This window comes from Triticum urartu, chromosome 7, assembly GCF_003073215.2.
Source record: "Triticum urartu cultivar G1812 chromosome 7, Tu2.1, whole genome shotgun sequence".
In the NCBI taxonomy this organism is placed as follows: domain Eukaryota; kingdom Viridiplantae; phylum Streptophyta; class Magnoliopsida; order Poales; family Poaceae; genus Triticum; species Triticum urartu.
The window spans coordinates 357,401,386-357,424,805 of record NC_053028.1 but is presented as its reverse complement, the minus strand read 5'-3'; positions in this window follow the sequence as shown (position 1 = coordinate 357,424,805).

The window sequence follows — 23,420 nt, the reverse complement described above, 5'->3', positions numbered from 1 at the left end:
TTTTCATAATTATTTAAGGTTCTATCAATTGCCCAATAGTAATTTGTTCACCCACCGTTTGCTATTTTCTCGAGAGAAGCCACTAGTAAAACCTACGGCCCCCGAGTCTTCTTTCTCATTAATTTTCCTTTGCAATCTATTTTTATTTGCTTTTATTTTTAGATCTATTAATCCAAAAACCCAAAAATACCTTGCTGAAATTTATTTTATTTGGCGTTCGATCTATCAATATTACAACTTTATCCCGTCCACACGCCATTTCTGGCGCCGTTACCCGAAAGGGATTGACAACCCCTTTGACACGCCGAGTTGTGAGGTGTTGTTATTTGTGTTTAGGGGTGGTTTATGTTGTGTTGCTTGGTTGTCCTATTGGTTTGATAAACTTGGTTTCATATATGAGGGAAATACCTACCGCTGCTGTGCTGCATCATCCCTTCCTCTTTGGGGAAAAACTGACGTAGCTTCAAGCGACATCAAAAGGAATTTCTGGCACCGTTGCCGGGGAGGATCTTCATCATAACCAGGTTCCTAATCACAAGTCTCATCTCCTTGAAATTTACATTATTTGCCAATTGCCTCTCATTTTCCTCTCCCCACTTCACAAAAAATTGTCATTTTATTCATCTCTCTTTTTTCGTTTGCTGTTCCATTGTTTTCTAGTCTCGATGGCTAGTGTCGCTACTCCTCCTTTGTCACCAGATTTTGAAGTCCTTTACTTCAATCAAGGACGCGGAGAAAATTTGAAAGATGCATGGTATAGGCTTATAGAATCATATCATATTTCCAACTTAAAGGGGGATGAGAAAGTTCTGCTTTGAAATTTTTACATAGGATTGCCTTTGCATCATAGACAACTTCTCGATTTTGCCGCTAAAGGAAACTTCATTGATCTTTATGCCAACGCTGCCTATGAAATTGTAACGCCCTCGATGCGGCTATATCTCCCACGTGTCGAAGCATGACTTAGAGGCATAACCGCATTGAAAGCAATATCGCAAGTGAGGTAATCTTCGCAAACAACCCATGTAATACCTAAGGGAAAAGATACATAGTTGTCTTACAATCGCCACTTCACACAATTACATGAATAAAGCATTACATCAACCAGATACAATCAAGGTCCGACTACGGAACCAAAATAAAAGAAGAACCCCAAATGCGACAAGGTCCCCGATCGACCCCAACTGGGCTCCACTACTGATCAACTAGAACAAAACAACACAAAGGACAAGATCTTCATCGAGCTCCTCCTTGAGCTTGGTTGCGTCATTTGCACGGACTCATCGGCACCTGCAAGCTGGTTTTGGAAGTATCTGTGAGTCACGGGGACTCAGCAATCTCGCACCCTCACGATCAAGACTATTTAAGCTTATGGGTAAGGTAAAGGTATGAGGTGGAGCTGCAGCAAGCGACTAGCATATATGGTGGCTAACATACGCAAATGAGAGCGAGAAGAGAAGGCAAAGCACGGTCGATAAAAGTATGATCAAGAAGTGATCCTAGAACAACCTACGTCAAGCATAACTCCAACACCGTGTTCACTTCCCGGACTCCGCCGAGAAGAGACCATCACGGTTACACACGCGGTCGATGTATTTTAATTAAGGTCCACTTCAGGTTTTCTACAACCGGACGTTAACAAATTCCCATCTGCCCATAACCGCGGGCACGGCTTTCGAAAGTTCAAAACCCTGCAGGGGTGTCCCAACTTAGCCCATGACAAGCTCTCACGGTCAACGAAGGAATAGACCTCCTCCCGAGACATTCCGATCAGACTCGGTATCCCGGTTCTACAAGACATCCTCGATAATGGTAAAACAAGTCCAGCAAGACCGCCCGATGCACCGACATCCAGATAGGAGCTGCACATATCTCGTTCTCAGGGCAACACCGGATGAACACTACGTACAGCTAAAACCAGCCCTCAAGTTTCCCCGAGGTGGCGCCGCAAGTGGCTCTAATTTGGACCAACACTTAGACAAGCACTGGCCCGGGGGGATAAAATAAAGATGACCCTCGGGATGCGCGACTCCCAAGGGAAAAAGGCTAGGTGGAGAATGGTAAAACCAAGGTTGGGCCTTGCTGGAGGAGTTTTATTCAAAGCAAACTGTCAAGGGGTTCCCATTATAACCCAACCGCGTAAGGAACGCAAAATCCGGGAACATAACACCGATATGACGGAAACTAGGGCGGCAAGAGTGGAACAAAACACCAGGCATAAGGCCGAGCCTTCCATCCTTTACCAAGTATATAGATGCATTAATTAAATAAGATATATTGTTATATCCCAACAAGTAAACATGTTCCAACAAGGAACAACAACTCCATGTTCCAACAAGGAACAAACTTCAATATTCACTTGCAACTAACAACGCTATAAGAGGGGCTGAGCAAAGCGGTAACATAGCGAAACAATGGTTTGCTAGGACAAGGTGGGTTAGAGGCTTGGTTCAACAATATGGGTGGCATGATAAGCAAGTGGTAGGTATCGCGGCATAGGCATAGCAAAAGAGCGAGCAACTAAGCAAGCAAAGATAGAAGTGATTTCGAGGAAGAAGAAAGAGTCCATGAAGAAGACAAACGGACGTTGACGAACGGGTCCTCACAAACGCGACGTTATCGGAACCAACACGAAGAAGCAAACACCGGAAAAGAAGCACACAACATAGTAAACAACCAACACATGAACATGGTATGATATGCGAGATGGGGTATGCGATGCATATGCTAGATTTGACAAGGACTGCATGAACCTGGCCTCTACTTGGAAATCCAAGTGTGCCACTGGAAAGATGAGATGAAATCGCTTGAAAATGATATAAAGAACGCCGGAATCGGAGTTACGGTTTGGAAATGGCAAGCGATTCAAATATGACCACGATCTGTGATTTACAGCAAGTAGCCGTCTAAATGCAACAAGATGAACATGCTACAGCACCCAAACATGACAACAAAATACATGGCAGGGATCCATTCAAGATGCTTAACAAAAGTCTAGCACTGAGCTACGGCCAAATCATCCATTAACAGGTTCAAACAAGCATGGCAAAAATGCATATGACAAACAGATCTCAGACTTAATGAAATTAACACTTGTCTGGGATCTCAGATCAGATAGCACTCTTTGGAGCAACAAAACTACATGCTACAGGACCTGAACATGGCAAAGTAAAGCATGGAATGGAGCTACTCAAAGAGCTTAACAAAAGTCCCTTAGTGACCTTGAGCCAAAAGGGATCAGAAAATACAATTGCAAGCATGTGAACATGGCAAAAACATAATCAGTTCTCAGACTTAGTGAAAACTGGAGCATGCTGAAACAGATATCAAGTAGGCATGTTTACGAGCTCGGTGCACTCACTACAGAGCAAGTCATGACAATCTAAGTAGTCATCCATCAAGAATACACAAAACGCAAGCTAGACATGGCAAGAACAATAACCTAGCATGCACGGATCAACTACAACATCCTCGGCAAAATCGCTAACAAGTAGACAATCTGCCCAGATTCACCGAAATAACAAAAGTAGAGCTCGATTCACTCAAGCTAGGGTGCTCCATAATTGCAAACAAAGACATGGATGGATAGAGCACTACAAGATTAACAAAACATCCTTACTTATCATCCTCAAAAGAGGCACGGATCACTAGGAAACAACATGAACATATGGCCATATGAGATAAACAGATCAAGGACTTAGTGGAAATGCTAAGTCCCTGAAATCAGCATTACCAAGTGCCTCACTTTGAAATCTTGTGCTAGTCACCACACACATCATAAAAATACATGGGTTGAACCTCTGGAGAGATGGCAAAACCCTTAACAAAACATATGTAGAGCTCATTGGCATAACATGCACACAATAATCTTGGCAAAAATGACAAATATCTAAATGGAGCAGCATATCTGACAAATAACTCAAGTAGCACTCTTCTAACAGCATTTCGGGCATCAAGATGAGCTCAAATGAAAATGATGCAATGAGATGAAATGATGTACTCTCTGAGACGAACATTTTGATATGCTATATGCATGAATCGGAGCTATGGATGCAAAGTTACGATGCGATGAATAGAGGCATATGAATCTGGGAATTTCGGGGACTTGGTGAAATTTTACCCTCCGGGTCTAGGGTTGACTTTGGCACGGAAGTCGAGGCAGGGCCGGATCTCGTCGGAGAGTCGCCGGACTTGGCCGGAGAGGAGGAAGGAGGCCGGAGAGGAGGGCCTAGGCGTCGGATCCGGCGGGGTCGGCAGATCCGGCGACGGGGCGGCCGAATCTGTCGCCAGGGCGGCGAACAACGTCGACCGGTGGGGCGGAGCAGCGAGGGTGGCGCGGGCGCACTCCGGCGGCGGGGCACGGTGGCCGGCGCGCTCGGTCGAGGCGGCGGAGCTCGGCCGGCGAGGGAGACGCGGGAGCGGGCGCGGCTCTCCGCGGGCGGCGGTGGCGGCGGTTGGGCCCCGCGGGCTCGCCCTGGGCCTGGGCGGGCCGCGCGGCTGGGAGGCGCGGGGAGACCCGGGCGGTGCCAAGTGGCGCCGCGGGAGTGGTGGAGATCGCCGGCGGCGCTGAGGTGGCGGTGGGGGATTGGTCGGGCGACGTGGCGGCGGCCGGCGGACATGTCCGATGCGGTGGAGATTTTGTCCGGGCGCGAGTAGGAAGATGGCTAGGGTTTCATCCGCGAAAATTTCGGAGGGGATCACAAATATATAGGTAGAGGGAGCTAGGAGAGTCCAAATGAGGTGCGGTTTTCGGCCACGCGATCGTGATCGAACGCTCTAGATGATGGAGGGGGTTTTGGTGGGTTTTGGGACCAATTGGAAGGGTGTTGGGCTGCAACACACACGAGACCTTTTCGGTCCCTCGGTTAACCATTGGAGTATCAAACGAAGTCCAAATGGTATGAAACTTGACAGGCGGTCTACCGGTAGTAAACCAAGGCCGCTTGGCAAGACTCGGTCCAATGCGGAAATGTTTAATCCCCACACATGAACGAAAGGTAGAAATAACCACCGGAGGAGAACGGAGCGCCGGATTGCAAAACGGACAACGGGGAAAATGCTCGGATGCATGAGACGAACATGTATGCAAATGAAATGCACATGATGACATGATATGCAAATGCATGACATGCAAGCAATGACAAGGCAACAACAGCGAATAACTGGACGACACCTGGCACATCGGTCTCGGGGCGTTACAGAAATATTAGAGGGAATTTTGGGAATTCCACCTCAAAAGAAGGGGTTTCCTTTTACCCCCGAGGGGGCTCAAATGTTGGACAAACTTGGTGATTTGCATAAGCATATGGTTGAAATACAAAAACATAATGAACCCCTCAAACACCTCAATGGTAGTCTCAATCGCATGAATGCCCTGATTACTCTTTTTTATAAGCGATTGAATATTTTGGATCTTAAGATGGTTTCTTTTTTGGCGAATTTAGGGAAGCGCAAAGAGCCTTCCGGGTTTGAGAAAACCCTTACAAAAGTTGCCAAAACTTCGGAAGACAAAACTTACATACTTGCTTTATGCCTAGCTAAGGGCGTAAAACTATAGCGCTTGTTGGGAGGCAACCCAATGAATAAAATTTATTTTTGCTTCCTGTTTTTCAGTGTTAGCCCAATTATGCTACTATTATGATTGTGTTTTTTATGTTTTAATTAGTGTTTGTGCCAAGTAAAGCCTTTAGGATCTTCTTGGGCAATAGTTGTTTGAGCTTGCTGAAAAAATAGGAACTTTTACGCTCACGAAATTAATTTTCAGTTTTTACCAGAGAGCGATAAAATACCCATTCTACTTGCAGTAGATCAATATACAAATTTCTCAGGCTGTCCTAATTTTTCACAGTTTTTGGAGTTACGGCAGTTTTTGAAATAGTCAGATTGCTACAGTCTGTTAGGTTTTGATAGATTTTGTTTACTTTGTGTTGTGTGCTTATTTTGATGGCTCTATAGTTTTCTTTGATGATTTTTTGCCATAGAAAAGTTGGAATATAGTAGATATAATGCAAAAAGAAAATATGAATTGGTTTGATAAAGCACTTATAGTAGTAGTTTATTATTCTTATACTAACGGATCTCACGAAGGCTTTGTTGAGTTTTGTGTGATTGAAGTTTTTAAGTTTTGGGTTATCTTACGATGGATGAAGAAATGATATAAGAGCCTAAGCTTGGGGATGCCCCGGCATCCCAAGATATTATCCAATAATGAGCAACCAACTAAGCTTGGGGATGCCCCTGAGTGGCATCCCCGCTTTCTTCCAACAACTATCGATATTTTACTCGAGAATATATATTTATTCGTCACATGATATGTGTTTTACATGGAACGTCTTGTATGATATGTGTCTTTGATTGTTTTATTTTGTGTTTTAAGTCATCAATCCTTGCCGGACACACCTATTTGAGAGAGCCAAAATTTTGTCATGACTTGTTAGAATTGCTCTCTATGCTTCACTTAATTTTTTTATGGGCAATGGACTTGCTCTAGTGCTTCACTTATATCTTTTTGAGCATGGTGTGCTTTTTTATTTTTGATGAAATGCTCTCTTGCTTCACTTAGATTTATTTGAGAGTTAGTAAAATTTTGAATAAATGCTCTCTTGCTTCACTTAAATTATTTTGAGAGAAAGAAAATTTATTATGCTCATGATCTTCACTTATATTTGTTTGAGCTTACGAAAAGCAACACATGAAAATTAGTCCCAAAGTGATAGATATCCAAGAAGGATAAAGAAAATAAAAAAAAGGTCATGAAGATCATTGGAAAAAATAAACTTGATTCTTAGTAATAGTTTTGAGATACGATGATGTGATATGTGAGTCATCTTGATGAGTAATCATGCTTTAGTAGGAATATTGGTGTTAGGGTTTGTGATTCCCTATGCATGCACAGAAGTTAATAATCATGCAATGAAATTACATCCTACTTGTGGTGCATTATTCGGTGTTAATTATGCTTAATGCTTGCTTATGAGATTATTTGTTTCTTGGTTGGTCGCTTCCCAATCTTTTGCTAGCCTTCATTTTGCACTAAGTATGACCTCTACTTGTGCATCCAAAATCATGTAAACCAGTTTTTGCCACATGAGTCCACTATCCTATATGTGGTATTCTTTTGCCGTTCTAAGCAAGTTTGCATGTGCCATCTCTAATTTTCAAAATAAACTTCTCTTTTGTGTGTTTGTTTCGCTCGTGGAGCGGTGAGGGGTGGCTAATATTTTCCATGCTAGATGTGTTATTCTCAGGATGAGTGTTTATTCATTTGTCATTGCGCGAGAGTACAACAAATGTATTAGGGATGCCCTGTCCCGAAATACAAAAACAATGAATTTACTTTATGTTGTCAAATAATAAATTCCTTCGAAAGTGTTGGTATGGAGGGCACCCGTGGATACAGTTAGCCATGGAAAGTGAAAGTTATGGTGGAAAAATGAATAAACTTTATTGTCTGTTTGGGAACCACCTATGATATATCTATGCATGGAAAGTATTGGGAACTCTAAGTCATTTTCGCTGGTTGGATGGATACACCTCCCAAAATGTTTTTATCTCAAATTTTTCGCTTTGAGCTCTGGCACCTCTACAAATCCCTACTTCCCTCTGCGAAGGGCCTTTCTTTTACTTTGTGCAATTTTTATTTTGAGTCTCCATCTTCTCTTATAAAAGCACCAACTAGGAGGCAATATGATCGTGCCTAAGTATTGGGTGTAGTTAATATTCAAGTGTGTTTCATGAATGGATCAATGTTTGAGAATGATGGGCTAGGGATAACTTATTTTAGCATGATAGTTTGAAAGACATGGTTGCTTGTTGATATGCTTGAGTATCTAAATTATTATGTCAAAACTAGACTATTGCTCTGAATCAGATAAAAGTCCAAATGTCCATGCTATAAAGAAAAGAATATGATATGACATGATGAACAACACTCCACATCAAAAATTCTGTTTTTAAAACTTACCCACTCGAGGACGAGTAGGAGTTAAGCTTGGGGATGCTGATACGTGTCCAATGTATCTATAATTTTTTATTGTTCCATGCTATTTAATTATCAATCTTGGATGTTTTATAAACATTTTATAGTCATTTCATATCATTTTTTGGTACTAACCTATTGACATAGTGCCAAGTGTCAGTTCCTGTTTTTTTTCATGTTTTTTACATCGCAGAAAATCAATATCAAACGGAGTCCAAATGCCACAAAACTTTACGGAGATTTTTATGGACCAGAAGGAAGGTGTTGGGCCCTGGTTGCACCTGGGAGGGAGTCCCGAGGAGGGGACAACCCACCAGGGCGTGCCGGGAGGCCCAAGCGTGCCCTGGTGGGTTGTGCCCACCTCGAGTGCCCCCCGGACAACCTCTTTGCTCTATAAATACCCCAATATTCCAGAAAACCTAGGGGAGTCAAAGAAATATTCATCCAGCTGCCACAGAGTCTAGAACCACCAGATCCAATCTAGACACCATCACGGAGAGGTTCACCACTTACATTGGTGCCTCCCCGATGATGCGTGAGTAGTTCTTTGTAGACCTTCGGGTTTGTAGTTAGTAGCTAGATGGCTTCACCTCTCTCTTGATTCTTAATACAATGGTCTCTTGGAGATCCATATGTGTAACTCTTTTGCGGTGTGTTTGTTGGGATCGTTGAACTTTGAGTTTATCATCAGATCTATCTTTTTATATCCATGAAAGTATTTGAGTTTCTTTGATCTCTTTTATGCATGATCTCTTATAGCCTCGTATTTCTTCTCCGATATTTGGGTTTTCTTTGGCCAACTTGATCTATTTATCTTGCAATGGGAAGAGGTGCCCGGTAGTGGGTTTGATCTTACAGTGCTTGATCCTAGTGAAAGAAAGGAAACCGACACATATGTATCGTTGCTACTAAGGATAAAAAGATGGGATCTATATCTACCGCCATAGATCAACGGATCTCGTCTACATCATGTCATCGTTCTTATTGCATTACTCCGTTTTTCCATGAACTTAATACACTAGATGCATGGTGGATAGTGGTCGATGTGTAGAGTAATAGTAGTAGATGCAAGCAGGAGTCGGTCTACTAATCTTGGACATGATGCCTATGTAATGACCTTTGCCTGGATATTGTCATAATTATTTGAGGTTCTATCAATTGCCCAATAGTAATTTGTTCACCCACTGTTTGCTATTTTCTCGAGAGAAGCCACTAGTGAAACCTACGGCCCCCGGGTCTTCTTTCTCATATATTTGCCTTTGCGATCTATTTTTATTTGCTTTTATTTTTAGCTATATTAATCCAAAAACCCAAAAATACCTTGTTGCAATTTATTTTATTTGGTGTTTGGTCTATCAATATTTACAACTTTCTCCCGTCCACACGCCATTTCTGGCGCCGTTACCCGAAAGGGGTTGACAACCCCTTTAACACGTCGGGTTGCGAGGTGTTGTTATTTGTGTGCAGGGGCTGTTTATGTTGTGTTGCTTGGTTCTCCTAATGCTTCGATAACCTTGGTTTCATATCTGTGGGTAATACCTACCTCCGCTGTGCTGCATCATCCCTTCCTCTTTGGGGAAAAACCGACGTAGCTTCAAGCGACATCATTTTACGCCTCACAACGGCACGAACTTAGGTAAAGACTGCCTGTATGATCTCTACCATGCTGCTCGACGTTCCTCTGCTCTTTGTGCAACATGCCATCCCCCCGCCGAACCAGCAAGGGACTATTGGTCCCATAGGTGGCCGTGGTTTCCCACGACATCTTTGGCGCGCCAGGTAGGGGGATCACTTGCGCGAACCTGAAAGCATGAGCAGTGCGTCATCTTCATCGCCATCTTCGTCTTCTATGGTGCCATCGACTATGGCGCCCCAGAAGAAACACGGTGCTTCGGCTCACCTGTCCACCTGAAAGGCTTCGCCGCCCGTGGCTACCGACGCTGCGGGGGACGTGGAGTCGCACGAGGATGTGGGCGCTACGGGGGATGCGGTCGGCGCAAGCGGCGTTGTCACCACCTCCCCCGTTACCGACACAGGAGCAGGAGGCATCGGAGGAGAGCAGCGTCAACAACATCCCGGTGGCCATGCTCCATGAGGTATGAGCGAAGGGGTTATTCCATTTGTGCCCCTTCCCCTCGCTGAAGGGCACAACCACAATGGTGGCACCCGGTCCGGGGTGAATCACCGCCCTCTGGCCGCCCCCGCCACGGGCGTGACCGCGACACGTGGGCCACTGCCGGAGCCAGTTGATCTAGCCACTGTGCCCAACGGAGCCGCTGGCCCTCAAGCGCCTTCACCACGTCACCGTGCCATCCAAGTGGCCGACTTGCAACAGCGAGGGCACAACACTATCACCACTAGCACTGTGAGAAGCCGAGCGACGATGCGGTCCACATCATCATCACCCATCCCAAGCACCGCTACGGAGGCTATGGTGCTGGCTCAGCTGCTGCTGAGGTTCCCGCTAGCAACCGATCAGATGGATGACACGGCGAGCCACCATCCAAAGTTTGATTGGCTTCGCCGAGACTGGGGGCTCATAGCGAGCTGGCCCGCCATGGCCTACCTAAGCGACGACAACGTCTCACGCTGATGGTCGTACGGAGGGGGCCACCCCCACAGTGCAGTCCCCACCGCGGCAACCAGCACGGGCGCGGCAGAATCAAGAACCTGATGACATCTCGATGGCCTCTTCCGACCCTCGAGTACGTCCAGGCTAGCGGCAAGCCCCAGAGGACGGGCGGAGGGGAGACACACGCGTCATCATCGAGCGGCGCCGTGACAACTACCATCGGACCAACGGGTGTGATGGCCCCAACGTCGACGAGCCTGTGCTCGAGGACAGCGGGTGCTTGCCTTTCGAGGTTGGGTGCACTGCCTTTACTCGTGAGTTGCGGCAAGTTCGTTGGCCATGCACTCGCATGTTCAAGCCCGAGATACCCGAGAAGTATGATGGGAGTATAAACCCGGCAAAGTTTTTGAGCATCTACACCATCGCTGTTTAGGCTACCGGAGGAAGAGATGATAAAGTGATTGCCAACTACTTTGTGATAACCCGAGACCGATGCTCCAGATGCCTTCCATGTTTTTCGTTGTCACCCCGTGTTTTACTTGTTTGTTGCATTTCATCATCGCATCATTCGCATTGCATGGGCACTCTGTTGCTATCATTTTTCAAAACTTGCATTCATTTGTAGTCGCCGCTCCTTCATTGTCTCTATTGACCTCTTCTCGGATCAACCGGTCTGCTATCTTCTATCTTGTCTTCTCCGTGGCCATTTGTCATACCCCTTCACAACCTTGTCTGAAACTTACGCGAACCCGAACCGGGCTGTCATTGCCGTTGGATCCGGATCATCCCCAAACATCCCTAAAACATCTTCGTTTTATTCATTGGACTCCCTAGCCTATTTTTTCGTCCGTCTGATTACGATCGGAGGAGCTAGATAGCCCCTACCCAATTCCTACCTGCTAGCAGATGAAACCCTACCTAAACTAGACCAACCCTAAAATCTAGCGAGCCTGTCCGGTCGCGCCGCCGCCGCCTCCCACCTCGGGATCCCTCCAAATCCCATCTCCCCAATCCTCTCGCGCAGCCACTTCCAGCCAACTAACCCGTGCAGCTCCCCACCGTCGATTTGGACCATCCGATCTAGATCAAATGGCCATCGTCGTCCCAGTTCATCCCACCGAGGCCCTGGATCCAGCTGTCCCGCAAGGCCCGAGAGCCTCGTTCCCTCCTCCCGTGCCTCGATCCAGGATGGATCGGAAGCAGCACCGGCCTGCGCCAACCTCCGGAGCACCGTCCGCCCTGGCAAACCTCGACGTCGAGCTGTAGTAGGAACTGCTTCGCGCGCCCCTGTGCCCGCGAGTGTCTAAGGCTGCAGCCTCCTCCTCGTCCAGCCCACTCCACCTCGCGCGGATCAACAGAAGAGCCTCGCGCCGCCCCTACCTTCCCTTCCTTCCTCTCCCTTTTCTCTCTTCTCTCTTTCTCAATGCTCTCTCTCTATTGCAACAGGGAACGGAGCCGCCATGTCCGTCACCCTTGTTTTCCCCCGCCAAGAGACCGACTGTAGCCTCCTCGACCCGGATCCACGCCACCGCCATTCGAGCTCCCCATGCCCAGATCCGCTCCTCCTCGCCTCGTCCACATCGCTGGGAGCCGCACCATGGACCTCTGCACCCCTTAACGGAGCAAGCTCGTCCCCAAGTCCCGCCAGCGCCAAGTCCCGCTCGATCCCCTGCTTCGTTGACCCCGTGCCTCGCTCGCTCTCATTGACCGCGACGCCCAGGACCCAGCGACCTCCCCTGCTACGGCCGCTCATGGGCCTCTGATTGCCCCGGCCTGCATCTGCTTCTCCTCTTCTAGCCCGATGGCCCGATGTGAGCACCAACCCAAACCCTTGCTCATGAGTGTTGTTCAGTTATCTTGTGCTCACTGTTTCGGCCCGTAGTGCTTTTTTCTGCACTGCGAATTTGTCTATTATCAAGTAAAAACAAATTTGCAGAAAAGCCCTCAAACATCATGCATTTAATAACTCACCAACCGTGCATCACATGTAAAAGCTTGATATATGTAAAATTCTTAGAATTTTGTCTACTTTCATAATATGCCACTTTCATCTATGTTTAAAACTTTTAAAATGCAGTTTGATTAAATTGGCTCAAATAACATGTTAAAATGAGTTATTTCATAACTAAATAACCGTAGCTTTGAATTAATTAAACTTATATGTAAATGGGGTGGAAAATGCATAGATTAACATGGTGGCATTATTTTGCATATTTAACAACATTAAAATATGATATAGGGCAGAACAGTACCAAATTCAAAATATGCATATGGGGATTTACCGAACTTGTTGTTTGTTGTTTCCAGCCTCATTTAAACTTGTCTAAATAGTTAGTTTACTCATGCTTCACCTCTTGCCATGTTAAGAACATTTAAACTTGTTGCGTTCATAACGAGAGCTAACTAAATATTTGAATGTGGTGTTTCGTCAATATGCAACTCGTTGCATATTGAGCTCCACTTAATTTGTAGTATTGTTTGTTGCACTTTGCGATGCCATGCATATTTAAACCAGACATGCATCATACTTGTTTGTGCATCATGCCATGTTTATGCTTGTTGGTTTACCATGTTGTTTGCTTCCTTCCAGTTGTACTTCTTCCTGATAGCTCCGGTTACGTTGCGATTGTGAGGACCCGTTCGACTACGTTGGTTCATCTACTTCATGGACTCGTTCTTCTTCCTAGCGGGATTTCAGGAAAGATGACCGTCACCTTGGATACCATTACTATCTTTGCTATGCTAGTTGTCTTGATGCTATCGCTATGTCGTGCTACCTACCACTAGTTTATCAAGCCTCCCAAATTGCCATGAAACAGTCTCTAACCTTTTTACCCTTCCTAGCAAATCGTTGTTTGGCTTTGTTATCGCTTTACTCAGCCCCTCTTATAGCGTTGCTAGTTGCTAGTGCAGTTGCAGGTTGTTCCATGTTGGGACATGGATATCATGGGATATCACAATATCTCTTATTTATTTAATGCACATATATACTTGGTAAAGGGTGGAAGGCTCGGCCTTATGCCTGGTGTTTTGTTCCACTATTGCCGCCCTAGTTTCTGTCATACCGGTGTTATGTTCCTTGATTTTACTTCCCTAACACGGTGAGGGGTATGGGGCCCTCTTGACAGTTCGCTTTGAATAAAACTCTTCCAGCAAGGCCCAACATTGGTTTTAGCATTTGCCTAATAGCAACTAAAACTTGAATAGGGACTGGCTAGCAGCCGAGGACTCTTAATCAACCCCGGGCCAATGCTCCTCATGAGTGTCATCCAAACAGGGCGATGTTCGGTGCCCCCTGGGCAACCAGGGTCTCAGCCAACTCAACGTCTGGCCCATCCGGTGTACCCTGAGAACGAGATGCGTGCGACTCCTATCAGGCTAGGTCGGTGCATCGGGAGGTCTTGCTGGTTTTGTTTTACCATTGTCGACATGTCTTGTGCACCGGGATGCCGAGTTTGATTGGATGTCCCGCGATGGAGGATTTTCTTTGCGGATCATGAGCTTGTCATGGACTAAGTTGTGACACCCCTGCAGGGTCTAAACTTTTGAGAGCCGTGCCTGCGGTTATGTGGCAGATGGGAATTTGTTAATATCCGGTAGTAGAGGACTTGAAGTAAGCTCTTTTAAAATACACCAACCGCGTGCGTAACTGTGAATGTCTCTTTTCAGAGAAGTTCGAGAAGGGAACACGGTTGGGTTATGTTTGGACGTAAGTAGTTCAAGATCACTTATTGATCATTACTAGTTTGCGACCCTTTGCGTAGTTTCTCATCTTACTCTTGTAATCGTAAGTTAGCCACCATACAATGCTTAGCCGCTTGCTGCAACCTCACCACTTATCCTTTCCATACCCATTAAGCATTCCTAGTCTTGATACCCATGGTAATGGGATTGCTGAGTCCTCGTGGCTCACAGATTACTACAACATAAGTTGTAGGTACAGGTAATGTGATTGTCTGACGTGGGTGCGATGCTTGCTTGTTTGGAGTTCTCCTTCTTCGATCAAGGGATAGGTTCCGGTTCGGGGAACCTGGGATTAGCAGGGTGGATGTCGTTCTTCTTTTTTCGTTTGCTTTCATCTGTAGTCGGATCCTGCTCTTCTGTATGATGGTTGCTATGTATTGATGTATTGTTGTATGAATGTTGTAACTTGTGGCGAGTGTAAGCCTTTACCTTGTATTCTTATCTATTAAGTACATGGTATGTTGTAATGATATCCGCCTTGCTATGCACTCGAAATGCGATTGTGCCCCAATCATGAATTCATCACGTGTTTGGGATAGAATCGCATCTTGGGCGCTACAAGTAGGTATCAGAGCCTTACCGACCTTAGGAGCCCCCTTGATTGATCGAACCGCTGTCGTTGTTGAGTCTAGAAGAAAACTATTTTGAGTCTAGTTATATTAGAGAGTAGGAAAATTGAGGGAGTCTTGGATTAGGGGGTCTCCGGACAGCCGGACTATATCCTTTGGCCAGACTGTTGGACTATGAAGACACAAGATTGGAGACTTCGTCCCGTGTCCGGATGGGACTCTACTTGGCATGGAAGGCAAGCTAGGCAATATGGATGTGTATATATCATCCTTTGTAACCGACCTTGTGTAACCCTAGCCCCCTCCGGTGTCTATATAAACCGGAGGGTTTTAGTCCGTAGGACAACATAAAATCATACCATAGGCTAGCTTCTAGGGTTTAGCTTCTCCGATCTCGTGGTAGATCAACTCTTGTACTACTCATATTATCAAGATTAATCAAGCAGGACGTAGGGTTTTACCTCCATCAAGAGGGCCCGAACCTGGGTAACACATCGTGTCCCCTGCCTCCTGTTACCATCCGCCTTAGACGCACAGTTCGGGACCCCCTACCCGAGATCCGCCGGTTTTGACACCGACATTGGTGCTTTCATTGAGAGTTCCACTGTGTCGTCGCCGTAAGGAAGGATGCCTCGTCTAGTTCTTAAAAACAACATTACCGCCGGGGGAGCCCTGGTTGTCGCCCAAACTCTCCGGCTTGGCAGTTTCATCATGACCGCCCGTTCGGCCGCTGCACCTACGATGATCTCTCGGGTCATCAAAAACAGCCTCCACGTCGGCTCGGAATTCGCCGAGCAGATGGATCCAATGGAGCTCTCTTCCCTAAACGAGCTCTTGGATCATATCGTCGCCTTGGGAGTCGCTACAGACTATGATCGGATTGGGCTTAAACTCGATCAAAGGGAGATTAACTCTCCACCGGTCACCCATCATATTGTGGTGGTGGAGGAACAATGCGGCGATTCTTCCTCTATCTTGAGGACTAACCATGTCCGGATTCCTGAGCTCTCGGAGCCGGATACCCGTTTATGGGAGGACATCACCCAAGCCCTGAACCTAGAGTCAGGCAGCGGGCCAGACTTATCGGGCAACACTCCAGAACCCGAACTTCCAAGAATGGAAACTCCTCGGCCCCTGGGTCTCAGATCGGTTAGGGGTTCAGACTCAAATCCAACCACCCACCCAGACATAAACGATCTTTCCCACATCAGGCAAGAGCCCCATGAAACAGTACATCATTATTGGGCCAGATTCCTCCTTGTGATGAACAAGGTTAAGGACTGTCACGAGGAAGACGCAGTCTCATTCTTTTGCAATAATTGCACGGACAAGGGAATCCTTAACGCCTTAAGTCGCCGTGACATATCACGCTTCGCTGACTTGTTGTCCATAGTACGAAAGTACTGTGCGATGGAATGCGCTTGGAAAACCGAAACGAAATTTTGGGATAATCCGGCTCGGAATATACACCCAGTCCGAAGTAAAAGGGTGCACTATCGTAAGACACCCGAGTCAGTTACAAAGAAACAAAAACCCTCTACAGGGCATGGAACCGTATTGGAGGGATGGCTTAACGGACCCTGGAAAATTCATAGTACAGCGGATACCATACCAACACACAGCCTTAGAGCATGTTGGATACTACGGTAGGTGGCCAAAAGCGGCGAGGATCTTCTCATCCCAGATGCCACAGAGCACCATCCCAGGGATAACAATACGGTATTAACAGTCTTTGAGACCTTCGCATCAAATAATAGGCGCAAGCGAACACTCTGCAGCATTGCCGAAATCTGCCACGTGGCAGCAATAAATCCATGGAGTGATACGGCTATTACCTTCAATGCCAGTGACGAACTTAAATTCCGAACAGCCCGAGCACCAGCTGCACTGGTCCTCAGTCCAATTGTGGAATTCATAGTACAGCGGATACCATACCAACACACAGCCTCAGAGCATGTTGGATACTCCGGCAGGTGGCCAAAAGCGGCGAGGATCTTCTCATCCCAGATGCCACAGAGCACCATCCCAGGGATAACAATACGGCATTAATAGTCTTTGAGACCTTCGCATCAAATAATAGGCGCAAGCGAACACTCTACAGCATTGCCGAAATCTGCCACGTGGCAGCAATAAATCCATGGAGTGACACGGCTATTACCTTCAATGCCAGTGACGAACTTAAATTCTGAACAGCCCGAGCACCAGCTGCACTGGTCCTCAGTCCAATTGTGGACGGCTTTCGACTCACCAAAGTACTCATGGACGGCGGCAGTAGATTAAACCTCATCTATGAGGAAACTCTTCAAAAAATGGAAATAGACTGGAACTGCATTGAGCAAAGCAGCACAACCTTCAGAGGAATCATCCCCAGTCGGGAAGCACGCTGTGCTGGGAAAATCACACTAGATGTGGTATTCGGCACGCCGGAGAACTATAGGTCCGAAGAAATTACATTCCAAGTGGCCCCGTTCAGTAGTGGATACCACGCCCTTTTAGGATGGGAGGCGTTCACGATCTTCCAAGCCATACCACATTATGGGTATATGAAGCTCAAAATGCTCGGGCCCAACGGAATCATCACTCTCGCTAGTGATCCGGACACAGCGCTCCGCGCCGATAACAAAACAACCGCATTGGCCCTCGAGGCATTATCCGAAGCCCTTTCGGCCGAGGAATTAACTGCGCTACGCTCCACAGTGGACAGGGACAACATGATACTTGACAAGAGATCCAAGTCCACCTCTTTTAAACCAGCGGATGAAATAGTCAAATTCCAAGTCCACCCAACGGACCCTACAAAAACAGCCTCCATCGGGGCACAGTTAAACCCCGCCGTGGACGCCGCACTACGAGAGTTCCTGCGCAAGAATTGGGACATATTCGTTTGGCACCCCTCAGACATGCCAGGAATCCCACGCACGCTAGCCGAGCACAACCTCAATATCCTAAAGGGATTCAAACCGGTCAAGCAGGCCCTTCGGCATTTATCTGAACCTAAGATACAAGCTATGGGAGAGGAGCTAGCCAAGTTATTTGAGGCCGGATTCATTAGAGAAATAAAACACCCAGACTGGCTAGCAAACCTGGTGATGGTACCAAAGAAGGACAAATCCTGGCGCCTATGTGTCGACTTCAAGGACCTCAACAAGGCTTGCTCAAAGGATCCCTTCCCCCTCCCCCGCATTGACCAAATTATCGATGCTACCGCTGGACACGAGTCATTGTGTTTCCTCGACGCATACTCTGGCTACCACCAAATCAAGATGGCGGAGTCCGATCAAGCCGCAACGGCATTTATCACACCATACAGCCCCTTCTGTTTCAACACAATGCCTTGTGGGCTCAAAAACACCGGCGCAACATATCAGCGCATGATTCAGACATGTCTGGAGAAACAGATCGGCAAACCAGTAGAGACATACATAGATAATGTGGTCGTTAAAACCAAACACGTTGACTCTCTAATAGACGATTTGAGGCTCACATTCAACAACCTCTAAACATACGACATCAAGCTCAATCTGGAAAAATGTGTTTTCGGCGTACCAGCTGGAAAGCTCCTGGGCTTCATTGTCTCCAGTAGAGGAATTGAAGCTAATCCGGCCAAAATCCGAGCTCTGTCACAGTTGGCTGTCCCAACGGACCTCAAACAAATCCAGAAATTAACTGGATGTGTGGCGGCTCTAAGCCGCTTTATCTCCTGCTTAGGAGAAAAGGCATTACCCCTTTATCGCCTCCTTCGGTGCACCGAACGCTTCGAGTGGACGGATGCTGCCACAGCCGGATTGGAAGAAATAAAAGCCATACTGGCAACCAACCCAATCCTGGCCGCGTCAAACATCGGCGAACCAATGCTGTTGTACATTGCGGCAACTCATCAGGTTGTAAGCGCAGTGCTCGTCGTCGAACGAGAAGCGGACGGACATAAATTCCCTCTTCAAAAGCCGGTATATTATGTATCCACTATCCTCACTCCATGTAAATCACGGTACCCATATTATCAAAAGATAGCCTATGCGGTATTCATGGCATCCCGGAAGCTGCGACACTACTTTCAAGAGTGTTCGATTACTGTAGCCTCTGAAGTGCCACTTAATGATATTATAAACAACCGCGACGCCACGGGCCGGATTGCCAAATGGGCCATTGAGCTCCTCCCGTTCGATATAACATACAAACCTCAGCGAGCCATTAAATCGCAAGTATTGGCCGACTTTGTCGCCGAATGGACGGAAGCCGAACTCCCTAAAGAGTACGGCGCATACTCCAATTGGATCATGCACTTCGACGGCTCCAAAATGCTGGCTGGTCTGGGGGCTGGCGTCGTCCTGACGTCCCCAACCGGAGATACAGTGCAATACGTATTGCAGATACTGTATACAGACCCCAACAACGCAGCCGAATACGAAGCCCTGTTACATGGTCTTCGGATGGCAGTTTCCATGGGAATTCAACGCCTGGAGGTGCGTGGGGATTCGAACCTCGTAATATCCCAAATAAATGGAGACTTCGATGCCAAGGATCCGAAGATGGCGGCCTATCGAAACGCCGTCCAAAAGATGTTAGCTCGGTTCGAGGGGCTCGAATTTCACCATGTGGCTCGGGAAAACAATCAGGCGGCGGATATCCTCGCCCGCATCGGTGCAAAACGTGATGCGGCCCCCCTGAAGGAAATATGCCCTAGAGGCAATAATAAAGTTATTATTTATTTCCTTATATCATGATAAATGTTTATTATTCATGCTAGAATTGTATTAACCGGAAACATAATACATGTGTGAATACATAGACAAACTTAGTGTCACTAGTATGCCTCTACTTGACTAGCTCGTTAATCAAAGATGGTTATGTTTCCTAACCATGAACAAAGTGTTGTTATTTGATTAACAAGGTCACACCATTAGTTGAATGATCTGATTGACATGACCCATTCCATTAGCTTAGCACCCGATCGTTTAGTATGTTGCTATTGCTTTCTTCATGACTTATACATGTTCCTATGACTATGAGATTATGCAACTCCCGTTTGCCGGAGGAACACTTTGGGTGCTACCAAACGTCACAACGTAACTGGGTGATTATAAAGGAGAAATACAGGTGTCTCCAAAGGTAGATGTTGGGTTGGCGTATTTCGAGATTAGGATTTGTCACTCCGATTGTCGGAGAGGTATCTCTGGGCCCTCTCAGTAATGCACATCACATAAGCCTTGCAAGTATTGCAACTAATGAGTTAGTTGCGAGATGATGTATTACGGAACGAGTAAAGAGACTTGCCAGTAACGAGATTGAACTAGGTATTGGAATACCGACGATCGAATACTCGGGCAAGTAACATACCGATGACAAAGGGAACAGCGTATGTTGTTATGCGGTCTGACCGATAAAGATCTTCGTAGAATATGTAGGAGCCAATATGGGCATCCAGGTCCCGCTATTGGTTATTGACCGGAGACGTGTCTCGGTCATGTCTACATTGTTCTCGAACCCGTAGGGTCCGCACGCTTAAGGTTACGATGACAGTTATATTATGAGTTTATGCATTTTGATGTACCGAAGGTTGTTCGGAGTCCCGGATGTGATCACGGACATGACGAGGAGTCTCGAAATGGTCAAGAAATAAAGATTGATATATTGGAAGCCTATGTTTGGATATCGGAAGTGTTCCGGGTGAAATCGGGATTTTACCGGAGTACCGGGAGGTTACCGGAACCCCCCGGGAACAATATGGGCCTTAGTGGGCTTTAGTGGAAAGGAGAAAGGGGCAGCCCAAGGTGGGTTGCGCGCCTCCCCCCTCCCCTAGTCCTATTAGGACTAGGAGAGGTGGCCGGCCCCCTCTCTCTCTCCCCCCCGAGGAATCCTATTCCAACTAGGATTGGGGGGGGGATCCTACTCCCGGAGGGAGTAGGACTCTCCTGGCGCGCCCCTTGTGGCCGGCCAGCCTCCCCCCCTTTGGTCCTTTATATACTAAGGTAGAGGCACCCTAGAACACACAAGTTGATCCACGTGATCCATTCCTTAGCCGTGTACGGTGCCCCCAGCCACCATATTCCTCGATAATACTGTAGCGGAGTTTAGGTGAAGCCCTGCTGCTGTAGTACATCAAGATCGTCACCACGCCGTCGTGCTGACGGAACTCTTCCCCGACACTTTGCTGGATCGGAGTCCGGGGATCGTCATCGAGCTGAACGTGTGCTCGAACTCGGAGGTGCCGTAGTTTCGGTGCTTGATCGGTCGGATCGGGAAGACGTACGACTACTTCCTCTACATTGCATCAACGCTTCCGCAGTCGGTCTGCATGGGTACGTAGACAACACTCTCCCCTCTCGTTGCTATGCATCACATGATCTTGCGTGTGCGTAAGAAATTTTTTGAAATTACTACGAAACCCATCAGTGGCATCCGAGCCTAGGTTATTTATGTTGATGTTATATGCACGAGGAGAACACAAGTGAGTTGTGGGCGATATAAGTCATAATGCCTACCAGCATGTCATACTTTGGTTCGGCGGCATTGTTGGACGAGACGACCCGGACCAACATTACGCGTACGCTTACGCGAGACCGGTTCCCCCGACGTGCTTTGCACATAGGTGGCTTGCGGGCGACTGTCTCTCCAACTTTAGTTGAACCGAGTATGGCTACGCCCGGTCCTTGCGAAGGTTAAAACGGAGTCTATTTGACAAACTATTGTTGTGGTTTTGATGCGTAGGTGAGATTGGTTCTTGCTTAAGCCCGTAGCAGCCACGTAAAAACTTGCAACAACAAAGTAGAGGACGTCTAACTTGTTTTTGCAGGGCATGTTATGATGTGATATGGCCAAGACATGATGCTAAATTTTATTGTATGAGATGTTTTGTAACCGAGTTATCGGCAACTGGCAGGAGCCATATGGTTGTCGCTTTATTGTATGCAATGCAATCGCGATGTAATGCTTTACTTTATTACTAAGCGGTAGTGATAGTCGTAGAAGCATAAGATTGGCGAGACGACAAACGATGCTACGATGGAGATCAAGGTGTCGCGCCGGTGACGATGGTGATCATGACGGTGCTTCGGAGATGGAGATCACAGGCACAAGATGATGATGGCCATATCATATCACTTATATTGATTGCATGTGATGTTTATCTTTTATGCATCTTATCTTGCTTTGATTGACGGTAGCATTATAAGATGATCTCTCACTAAATTATCAAGAAGTGTTCTCCCTGAGTATGCACCGTTGCGAAAGTTCTTCATGCTGAGACACCACGTGATGATCGGGTGTGATAGGCTCTACGTTCAAATACAACGGGTGTAAAACAGTTGCACACGCGGAATACTCAGGTTATACTTGATGAGCCAAGCATATACAGATATGGCCTCGGAACACGGAGACCGAAAGGTCGAGCGTGAATCATATAGTAGATGTGATCAACATAGTGATATTCACCAATGAAACTACTCCATCTCACGTGATGATTGGACATGGTTTAGTTGATTTGGATCACGTGATCACTTAGAGGATTAGAGGGATGTCTATCTAAGTGGGAGTTCTTAAGTAATATGATTAATTGAACTTAAATTTATCATGAACTTAGTCCCTGATAGTATCTTGCTTGTTTATGTTGATTGTAGATAGATGGCTCGCGCTGTTGTTCCGTTGAATTTTAATGCGTTCCTTGAGAAAGCAAAGTTGAAAGATGATGGTAGCAATTACACGGACTGGGTCCATAACTTGAGGATTATCCTCATTGCTGCACAAAAGAATTACGTCCTGGAAGCACCGCTGGGTGCCGGCCTGCTGCTGGAGCAACACCAGATGTTATGAACGTCTGGCAGAGCAAAGCTGATGACTACTCGATAGTTCAGTGTGCCATGCTTTACGGCTTAGAATCGGGACTTCAACAACGTTTTGAACGTCATGGAGCATATGAGATGTTCCAGGAGTTGAAGTTAATATTTCAAGCAAATGCCCGGATTGAGAGATATGAAGTCTCCAATAAGTTCTATAGCTGCAAGATGGAGGAGAACAGTTCTGTCAGTGAGCATATACTCAAAATGTCTGGGTATAATAATCACTTGATTCAATTGGGAGTTAATCTTCCAGTTGATTGCGTCATTGACAGAATTCTCCAATCACTGCCACCAAGCTATAAGAGCTTCGTGATGAACTATAATATGCAAGGGATGAACAAGACTATTCCCGAGCTCTTCGCAATGCTGAAAGCTGCGGAGGTAGAAATCAAGAAGGAGCATCAAGTGTTGATGGTCAATAAGACCACTAGTTTCAAGAAAAAGGGCAAAGGGAAGAAGAAGGGGAACTTCAGGAAGAACGGCAAGCAAGTTGCTGTTCAAGAGAAGAAACCCAAGTCTGGACCTAAGCCTGAAACTGACTGCTTCTACTGCAAGCAGACTGGTCACTGGAAGCGGAACTGCCCCAAGTATTTGGCGGATAAGAAGGATGGCAAGGTGAACAAAGGTATATGTGATATACATGTTATTGATGTGTACCTTACCAATGCTCGCAGTAGCACCTGGGTATTTGATACTGGTTCTGTTGCTAATATTTGCAACTC